The following is a 10,723-nucleotide window of genomic DNA, read 5'->3' as shown; positions in this document are numbered from 1 at the left end:
ACATTGCCTTTCTATAACTTCAAAAACGCAGACTATGTAAACCTTAATCGCATTTTACTTGAACACCGATTGGTCGAAAGTATATTCATCATCCGCACTGGACAGTAAAATTAGTGCTTTTTATGCTTGTAGTTCACGAAGGCATCTCTACACTTGCTCCAGTGTGTACAAAAAATCAAATCAGTTTCCTTACTGGTTCTTTAATGAACTGAAACATAAAACACTACTCAAGAAAGAAGCTCACTCTGCATACAAGAAAAACAGGAAAAAACTCAATTATAGTAAATTTAGCGACCTTAGACGAGCATGTAAAGAGCTAAATTAAATATGTTACAGGAAATATGTAGATAAAGTTGAACAGCAAGTGCAAGATGATAAAATGCATCACACAAAAGCAGATACCACAGTGAAATCCCGTCCAGTATGCACTGGAAAGTTAACACGGCAGGCCCCGGCATTGAGATCAGCAACTTGTTCGCATCTTTTTTAGAGAGCGTGTACATTAAAGATTTTCACCAGTACCTACAATTGGATATAAATGTACCTACGTCTAATCATACCATCAAGGAACTCGAGGTTAGTACTAACAACGTTCATAAACTGTTATGCCTAAACACGAAGGAAGGCGCTGTTCCTGATGGTTTGCCAAATATCTTGCAAAAAAACTGTGCTACAAGCCTTAGCGAGCACATTACTCACATCTACAGCACCTCACTTCATGATGAAATATTTCCAACAGACTGGAAATTCTCTTACGTCTATCCTTTTCACAAGGACGGGCCTAGGTTAGACGTCACCAACTACAGACCAATCTGTATTCAAACAGCTCTGGTTAAACTCTTTGAGAAAATGGTTCTTCTCCAGCTCACTACTCTTTTTACAAACACCATCTCCAGCAATCAACATGGCTTCATCGGTGGAAGGTCTACGACATCTAACCTGTTCATCTATGTTAACTACCTTCTGGAAGCTTTAAACAATGGACAAGCAGTCCATACCATCTACACGGATTTCAGTAAAGCTTTTGATAGAGTAGACCATAATATTCTACTGGATAAGCTAAGTAACTACGGTATACAAGGTAGAGCATTGAGCTGGATCCATTCATATTTAATCGGACGGCAACTACAAGTTAATGTCCATGGTCATCTATCCATAAAGTACGAGGTGTCATCCGGAGTACCCCAAGGGTCACACCTAGGACGTATTCTTTTTAATATTTTCGTTAACGACATCGGTGCAAATTTTAAGACTGAATATCTTCTTTATGCGGATGACCTGAAGATTTTCCGAGTGATAACCAGCGTACAAGACACCCAAACTCTCCAGTGTGATGTAGACATATTGTCAGCTTGGTACCACAAAAATAAACGAACTGAATGTCAACAAGTAAGGAAGGGCTAAGTTCGGATGTAACCGAACATTTTATACTCTCGCAAAGTCAAATGGTATACTCGTTTGAGATTTCTTTGTGGATTGGCTGATATTTTCGGTAGAAGGTCAACTATAGGCACTGGGGTCCACATATTTAGTACTTAGGGGCTTGTTCGATTTAGACAATTTTTGGTCACAAGGTGGCATACTTTAAACGTATTATTCACGCAAAGTTTTAATCATTGTTGCTTTATATGCGTAGTGGAAAGTGAAAGAATCAGATGTAATTGAAAATGGTGTTATATGGGAAATAGGCGTGGTTGTAGTCCGATTTCGCCCATTTTCGCACTATAACATAGAAATATGAAAATAACGTTATGCACCTAAGTTGATTGAAATCGGTTAAGCAGATCCCAAGATATGGGTTTTCACCTAAAAGTGGGCTGTGCCACGCCCACTGTCTAATTTTGAACGCGGTTCCTATAAAGTCATCTCATACCATCCCAGAGATAAAATTTAATGTCTCTGACGTGTTTAGTGCTTGATTTATCGCGCTTTTGGTAGTTTTTTACAGTACTGTTATATGGGGAGTGGGCGGAATTGCCACCCGATTTCAACTATTTTCACACCGCCAATAGAAGTGCTAAAACCATTTGCTTCTAGTGAATTTTGTTATTATAGCATTAGCGGTTTAGGCACATTAAACCTATTAGAGGCGGGACCGCGCCTACTCTTAAAAAAAAAAACCAAATAATCTTATATCTTATTGCGGAGCTTAGTTATGGCAATTTATTTGTTTTTGATTAATGGAGTTTTGTGGGCGTGGCAGTGGTCCGATTACGCCCATCTGCAATACCAACCATCTCACGGTACCAAGAAACATGTCTACCAAGTTTCATAAAGATATCTAAATTTTTACTCAAGTTACAGCTTGCACGGACGGACAGACGGACGGACGGACAGACAGTCACCCGGATTTCAACTCGTCTCTTCATCCTGATCATTTATATATACATAACCCTATATCTAACTCGATTAGTTTGAGGTGATACAAACAACCGTTAGGTGAACAAAACTATTATACTCTGTAGCAACAGGTTGCGAGGGTATAAAAAGTGCATAGCTATCTCGTACTCAAGATCGCACTTCCATCTATTAGCTAACTACAATACATCCTTAATAATGAGGCGATAAATGAGGTTGAGTCGGTAAAGGACTTAGGAATCATCATAGACAATAAGCTAACTTACAACAAGCATATCAAAAGCTCACACTCTAGGTTTTTAAAGTACTAGGTTTTTTAATTAAAACCAGCAGAGCAGATCCAAACTCCTTGCTGCTCCTTTACTCATCGCTATCGAAAAGATACAACACAAGCTCTGTAGAAACCTGGGCTACCACTATGGACTTACTGTCCCTTATGCCTCAGTGGATGATATCTACGACCAGTATAAAATAATATAAACAAACTGCAATCACGTCGAAAAGCTTTGAGTTTTCTTCAGTGGATCTCCCACTGAGACACAACCGTCTGCTGAAAACCACAAAAACTACAAAGAATTATGTGCTCAATGGCCCGCACGATAGAATTGCCAGGCTAGTCAACACTCTACATAACGAAGTGAATTTTTAAAGTGGATCACACAACGCATCGCAATAAAGAAGCTGTGTTAACTAAAAAGATGCATCTATTACCACACCCCACGTATAAGATGACAACGAAAATATCAATAAATAATAGTGTAACTGATTTCTCGATAAATCGTCTAACTATAACTCACTCTTAAGTTCGATCACTGGATTGTTGAATAAAAGTCCCAATTTAATGGCTATGAACTTATCTTTATTTCCAATTCCAACAACTTAACACTTACAAGTATTTTTTTAACAAAAGTTCGCTACTAGAACATTCTGGCAACTACGAATTCGCTGTCTAGTAGCTTCTTACAGTTTATCGTCGATTCTGATTTGTTCTGGTATTCATGTTCGCCACACTGCCCTCTACCTTAGTCTGATCGTCCCGATTAGACATATTTGCGGTATCAAACGCTGCAAGCCATTCCAGATGACCCACCTTCATTTTATTCCTTGGTCTTCCAATGGTCTGTATGCGATACACTACATCATTGAGTCGTTTAATAACCTGGTATGGTCCTTCCCAATTTTGTTGTGGGTTATATAACAATACCCAATCGCCTTCAATAAAACCCTCAGAGTTTATTGCCTTGTCGTATTTTGCTTTCATCTTATCGCTCATAATTTTGGTGCGCTGTCTCACCATAGCATGTATATCCCTCATCTCGTCTTATGATGGATGCTATTGAATTCCTTAGTATTCCTTCCTCCGTTGGCGTTAATTCCAAATTTTAAATCAATTGGTAGTCGAAGATCATTACCAAAAATTACCCTTGCTGGAGTCTGCCCCGTTGTTTCATGTATAGCAGGCCGATAAGCCATCAGGAACAAGGATATACGGGTATCCCAATCTTTTTGATACTTGTCCACAACTTTCTTCAAATGTTCTTCCAAAGTTCGATTGAATCGTTCTACTATGCCTTCGGACTGCGGATGTAGTGCAGTTGTACGGGTTTTCCGGATGATGAATACATCCGCTACTGTTCCTGCCTCTTGGTTAGGAATTGCGTATACCTCTGGCCATTTGCTGAAATAGTCCATGACTACCAAAACATTGTAGTTTCAGCTACATCCATGGCTACTCGCTCAAACGGCGCACCTGAATTGTACTGCTTCATCTGACCATGACTCCTGGACCGCGGCCCTTTAGCAGCAATGCACTCGACACAATTGGCGATCCACTCCGTAACTGATTGACGACAACCAACCCAATAAAATCTTTGTTTTAATTTCTCCAAGGTTTTATTGATGCCCATGTGTCCTCCACTTGGACCGTTGTGCAGCTCATTGAAAACTTCAGGAATTCTTACTTTTGGAACAATCATCAGAGCTCCTGAACTTTGCCCATTTTCGCTTTCCCATACGCGATGCAATCAGCCAGACACTAACTTCAAACTATTCCATTGTGCCCAATAAGCTTTTGCGACTGGGCTTTCTGCAGCTATTTCTTCTCTCGTTGAACGTTTATTCATCTCCAATCCGTGTATTACACTTTTCAAATCTGGATCCTCTTGCTGACATTTCTGTAGCTCCTCCGGATCCCAGTCTGATGTTATAGTCATTAATCGGACATCTATAATGTCTCCTTTGGCCTCAGCTTTTCGTTTCCGTCCAACTGGATTATTGGGCTTGTTACAGTTGCGTGCATTATGGCCACACCCCGCCGTTGAAGCATTTAAGCACACCATCATTTTTCTTATGCGCTTCCGTAGATTTTACCAGTGCTTTCTGCATGTTATCAATTTTTTCAAGTAATTGGTTGACCCAAGCGTGTTCCTCTATTTCTACTTTTTAAATGTTTGATTGCAAAGCAGATATGCAGTTTCCTGTGTCAGAGCATACGAAACGGTTTCTGCAAACGTCAATTTTGGACATGCTAATGCAGCGAATCGAGTAGTGTTATCTCGTATTCCATTGTCGAAAGTCTGAATTTTCGTGTCCTCGATGTATTCCATGGATTTATGTGCATAAGCTTAGTGAGCTAACCTCTCAATCTCTGTAGAAAACTTCTGCAGAGACTCATTGGCTTTCTGGCGGCGATTACGCAACTCGATTTGAAAGATATTCTTCATGTGCTCACTACCATACCGTCTTTCTAATGCACCCATCAACGTTACATAACTACTCGCCTCGCAGTTTGGAATGGTCTGTAATATCTCCGCTGCAGATCCTTTTAATACAGCGAACAATGCAGCTACTTTATCTTCAGCTTTCCAATTATTTGAAGATGCTGTCTTTTCGAATTGAAGCTTAAAAACGTGAAACGGAACAGTGCCATCAAAGGATGGAGGTTTTACCTTGGCAGAAGCTGCTGACACAATTGGCCGAATTAATTGTAGCTCACGGAGGCGGTCTCTCAATTCATCCACTTCAGTTTTAATTTTATCCCGCTCTTCCGAAATCTGTGAGGACGTTTCTGCTATTTGTGAGGTCTGCTTTTCGAACTGCGTTTTTAACGAGGACAATTGGGATTGTTGTGCCAACATTTGTGATGACACCTCTGCTATTTGTTGGGTTATACGTGCATCCTGCTCTTTAAATTGTGTCGATATTTCTGTTGACATTTGCGTTGACATTTGAGACATACGTGTATCCTGCTCTTTAATTTGTGTCGATATTTGCGTTGAAATTTGCGATATTGCAGCAAAAACGATGTTTATGTCCACAATCTTTGACGAGCATTGAGCCTCTTCCTTTTCTTCTACCTTTGTTGTCTCTTCTTCTAATTCCATGTGAAAGACATATTCCTCCACATTAATGTTTTCAGCCTCCATGGCCTCGTTATTCGAGCTTACCACTTCTTGCTTATGTCTCAATTGTTCTTATCACGACAACACTCTAACTAGAACTGTGTTTGCTGCACAATCCGGCAGCCCTTATATAGTAAATCTGTAACAAAACATTGCTTCTAGAACATTCTGGCAACTACGAATTCGCTAACTAGTTGCTTCTGGCAGTTTATCGTTGATTCGATTTTGTTCTATCATCCGTGTTCGTCACAATATTAAGTGAACATTCTACTGTGATCGAGGTTTACATTAAATTGAAACTTGAGTCTATTTACACACACATTAGGATATTTATACACAAGCTAATTCTTGAGAGACTTCAACATACATTTATTAGCACAATCATAATAATATAAAGGGAAAACTTTAGTATAACGTCCCACGCTTTCGGGGATAAAATGGGTATAGGCGGATAGAGGAGATCCTCCAGATCAAGAATATATATAGATATAGCCGCGGGAAACTTATAGTTTTCGAGATATTTGGGTTTAAAGTTCAAAATTTCGACTATTTAAAGTACGCATTTTTCCCATTTCGAATGAGTTATACACTTATATTTTCCACTTTTATATCCACTAACACTTCGCTAATTCGTTTGTACACATTTATTTTACATTATATAGTGCAAAAATAGTTTAATTCAATAATTAAATTATTGTTAAATTCTATTAATTCTGACAATAACAAAAGGGTTGCAAAATTTCAAATAACCAGTGTTACCTTATCGACATCTTTTGTAATTGAACTGAAAGAAATTAAAACAGATAATACCCCAAATACAGGTATCCAAAACCTAGAGAAATAAACTATTACAAAGCATTGATGTTAAGTATTATGTTATACCCTCTATGACAATATTACTTTTTTCTTGTATACTTCTTTTTGCGTTGGCGGCCTTCGGCCGCGCTTCAAAAAAATAATCCTAGTCGGTCCAACACCGGGGTGTATCAAAATATTTTTCGCGCAGAACTTCTTTTTGCGTTGGCGGCCTTCGGCCGCGCTTTAAAAAAATAACCCTGGTCGGTCCAACACTGGGGTGTATCAAGGTTTTTTTGCGCAGAACTCCTTTTTGCGTTAGCGGCCTTCGGCCGCGCTTCAAAAAAATAACACTGGTCGATCCAACAACGGGGTGTACCAAAGATTTTACGCGCAGAAATTCTTTTTGCGTTGTTTCCTGTATCTAGGATACAATCTCTCTGTTTATTTTATTTTTCTTCGTTTGCAAAATATATTAGTATGGCAACACTGATGTTTTGACATTCACAACCATTTTGTTATTGTCAAAATTAATAAAATTAAAGAATGATTTAAATATTGAAATAGAGCTATTTTTGCAGCATCTAATATAAAAAAAATTTCTAAAAACGAATTAGTCAAGTGTTAGTGGATATAAAAGTGAAAAATATAAGTGTATAATTCATTTTAACTCGCAAAAATACGTACTTTAAATAGTTGAAATTTTCAACTTTAAACGTAAATATCTCGAAAAACTATAAGTTTCCCGCGGCTATATCTATATATATTCTTGATCTGGAGGATCTCCTCTATCCGCCCATACCCGTTGTATCCCCGAAAGCGTGGGACGTTATTCTAAAGCCGACCCAATATAAATAAACACCTCACTTCATATAAGAGAAAAATACTTATATAAACAAATCCAAATCAATATTTAAATTCTAAATTATGCGCAAGACCGCGCAAATAATCCATCGGCGGACGAACGTTACAATCATTAACAATATTTCATATACGTCAATGGTGACGCTTGGAAGCAGCTTTCGCTATTTTCGGTGGATTACCACGAACATAGTATTCCAATCGCACATCAACAATCATTAAACTTCCACATATTCATATGAGCAAGCTGCCGAACATTCAAACTTCAATGCCAGTTCTCGATTGGATTATTTGTACGACGGCCACCGTCAACGATCGTTTGATAATGATTACACAGCCCGAGACCAAAGGTCTGACCACGACGAGTGACACTTGGTCTCGAAATAATCGAGCAGCTCCTCAGCATTATCCTTGAAGAACGTAGTTTTGGTTAACTTATTATACACGGCAACAACATCATTCTCGGGAACAAATGCGAGAGCATACAACATTCTCAACTGCAATCCAAAGCCACCATATCCGGCATATCGAGCTTGTAATCGACATCCCTGTATTCTCCTCCATGAACTCTGCCAAAAATGAAAAAAAAACTCCCACGCATTTGTACACCAACAAAAATAACCTAGTTGCTTCGATTTGCCAGACAACAATGTAAATACGAGAGGCATAACTTCTCCATTTACAATTCCATGTGTGCTATACAGCTGGTAGAAAATCCAAGAAACGACATGAAATGTTCCGTCGGCAAACTAAGTATCTTATGGTTGAAGATAACTCAAATTACGCTCAGTTGTAAAAATAATATATCTTCCACGGTGATTATTAGGCAGCTCACGTGAATCACATACCATAAATTCAACTCCGCTTCAAGCCTTACGATACGCATCGGGAATTATTAATTCATTAATTGATACACGACTAGCAGAGTTTATCTCATTATCAGCCCTTATACCAAGTACGCCGGCAGCAGATCATAAAAAATTTATCAATTTAGTAGAAAAATAATATTAAATTTATTACATTATCTATAATGAAACAAATACTTACCGTTCCGGGACTTAGACGTAGTATAACACCGACCAAGACACATTTTCTTGGTATAATAAATACACCGCCAAATAATTTTATTATCACCATCGCGATAATAACTATATTAATTATAAAAAGGAGAGGAATTTTATTACTAAACAACGTGGCAACAGTTACAATCACAATACATCAGCAATGCCTCGAAATTCAAATTACTAATTAAATGCAAACTAACAGGTGAAAATGATAGAAGCGACCTTCACGAAAATAAAAGGAATATAGGGAAACAATAAAGCATAAAGTAGAGAACATATAAATAGAAAATATATAGACACAAATAAACCATAATAACGATAGTATATCAAACGATTTAGCTATAATAACGAAACTTCAGCGATCTTCTTATGTATCGATGTTATATGGCGACAATTCAATTAAATATTTGAAGACTCATGGAACGATTTGAAAAGAAGGGTAAAATTTTCAGTCTCAGCGACCATTCCGACAAAGGCCAAACCAGCTTTAAGTGGCCAAGTGGATGTAAGCAGCGTACGTTGTTTTAATTGCTTTCAACATGGCCACCATCAAAGTGCATGTACGGCTCCCAGACTACCACCGAACATGAAGCATGTGCTCCGAAATCGGGCACACGCGCCAAAACTGTCCCCGTCGTGCTACACCAGGAAACAACCGGAATATTGCCGCTGTAGGAGATGATGCATATCCTAAAGTCTGTCAACTCGCAGAACAATTTTCTCCAAATAAATGAATGTTACCTTTCTCAATAAAGAAAAGTGCACTGATGTAATTCCTCTTTTCGCTTTATTTGATACGGGTAGTCCCATTAGTTTCATAAAACGGTCTTACGTGCCACAATCAGCAAAACTCAGCAGTAAACAGAAGTTGACACAATATCGTCGAATCGGTAATAAAAAATTAAGAATTCATGGCATTTTGACATGTAAATTTATATTTTTTCAGCACGAATTGATCCACACTTTTGCTATTTTGCCAGGTGCGATTTTACCAGTGTTGGTTGGGCGTGACCTTTTAAACAAAATGCAAATAGCATTGAGCCAAACAAAGACAAATTTATTTAAGCCAAATGAATTATTTAATATAAAAGCTCAAAAAAAAAATGTTGGGTTTCGGAAAAACTTGGCAGTGTACTTCGCTTTCTTGATTTATATAGAAGCCCAGTTGCCAGTCTGCTACCACCGTACAACGAGAAGTAGGAAGTTCAAAGAACAATCGATGAGTTATTGGCTTAGACAACCATAAGACAAAGTGAGTCTCCCTACGCTTTGCCTATAGTGTTAGTTCGAAAGAAAGATGGTTCTTTAAGAATGTGCGGAAACTATCATGCGCTTAAAAAATTGATCATACGTGATCATTATCCTTTATGTTTGTTGGGGGTATCTGGGTAGCAAAACTTATTTCAGTACTCTTTAACTGCTTTTGTCACACCAATAGATCAATACGAGTACATCTATATGCCATTCGGCATTACAAATGCCCCTTCCGTTTTTCAACATTTAATTAATAAAGTTTTAAAGTCACTTATTGATTCGGGGAACATTGTAGTGTATTTATACGACATTATTATGGCTACGAAAACTTTTGAAGAGCATGTTGAGACTTTGACTGACGTGTTGAGACTACTAAAAGCTGCTGGTTAGAACTAAAATTAAATTTGTTCAAGTGTATATTCGCACATAGGAAGGAGGATTACATAGGATATTGTGTATATTAGGAGTGGTATTAGACCGAATGAAGCATAGCTACTTCAGACGTTTTGTTCGCGATTTTTAATGAATAGCTGCCCCTTTAAATTGGTTAACGCGTATATGCAAAGTTCGAGTGGACGAATAAGGGTATCGATGCTTTTGTAACATTAAGATATTATATAAGTTAACGGATCCACCCGTTCTGTGTATATTTGATCCACATCATGAAACAGAGCTACATTCAGACGCGACTTCCCGTGGGTATAGTGCAGTATTACAACAAAGACAGGATGACAATAAAGCTCACCCAGTTGCATATTTTTCGAAAACAAGTACTGACGCGGATTCCAGATATTAAAGCTTCGAGCTTTTGCACTTGCAATTGTCAATGCACTGGATCGATTTCGTACATTTTTAGATGAAATTCCATTTGTACTTGTTACTGACTGTCACTCATTGGTACTGGCGCTGGAAAAGAAGATAGTAAATCCTCGCATTGCGGGGTAGACTTTGAATTTTTCAAACTTTGACTTCGTAGTAAAGCAGAGGGGG

General features: G+C 38.2%; 1 long non-coding RNA gene across 1 annotated transcript; it reads left to right on the top strand.

Moving 5' to 3' along the window:
• The first annotated feature begins 7,794 nt into the window (after window positions 1-7,794).
• LOC138858021 (uncharacterized) lies at window positions 7,795-10,003 on the top strand. Its single transcript, XR_011397298.1, has 2 exons — window positions 7,795-9,369; window positions 9,426-10,003. It is a non-coding gene; the product is annotated as an uncharacterized lncRNA (long non-coding RNA).
• Window positions 10,004-10,723: the final 720 nt, after the last annotated feature.

The sequence above is a fragment of the Bactrocera oleae genome, chromosome X (assembly GCF_042242935.1).
Source record: "Bactrocera oleae isolate idBacOlea1 chromosome X, idBacOlea1, whole genome shotgun sequence".
In the NCBI taxonomy this organism is placed as follows: domain Eukaryota; kingdom Metazoa; phylum Arthropoda; class Insecta; order Diptera; family Tephritidae; genus Bactrocera; species Bactrocera oleae.
This window is presented reverse-complemented; position numbering and strand designations above follow the sequence as displayed.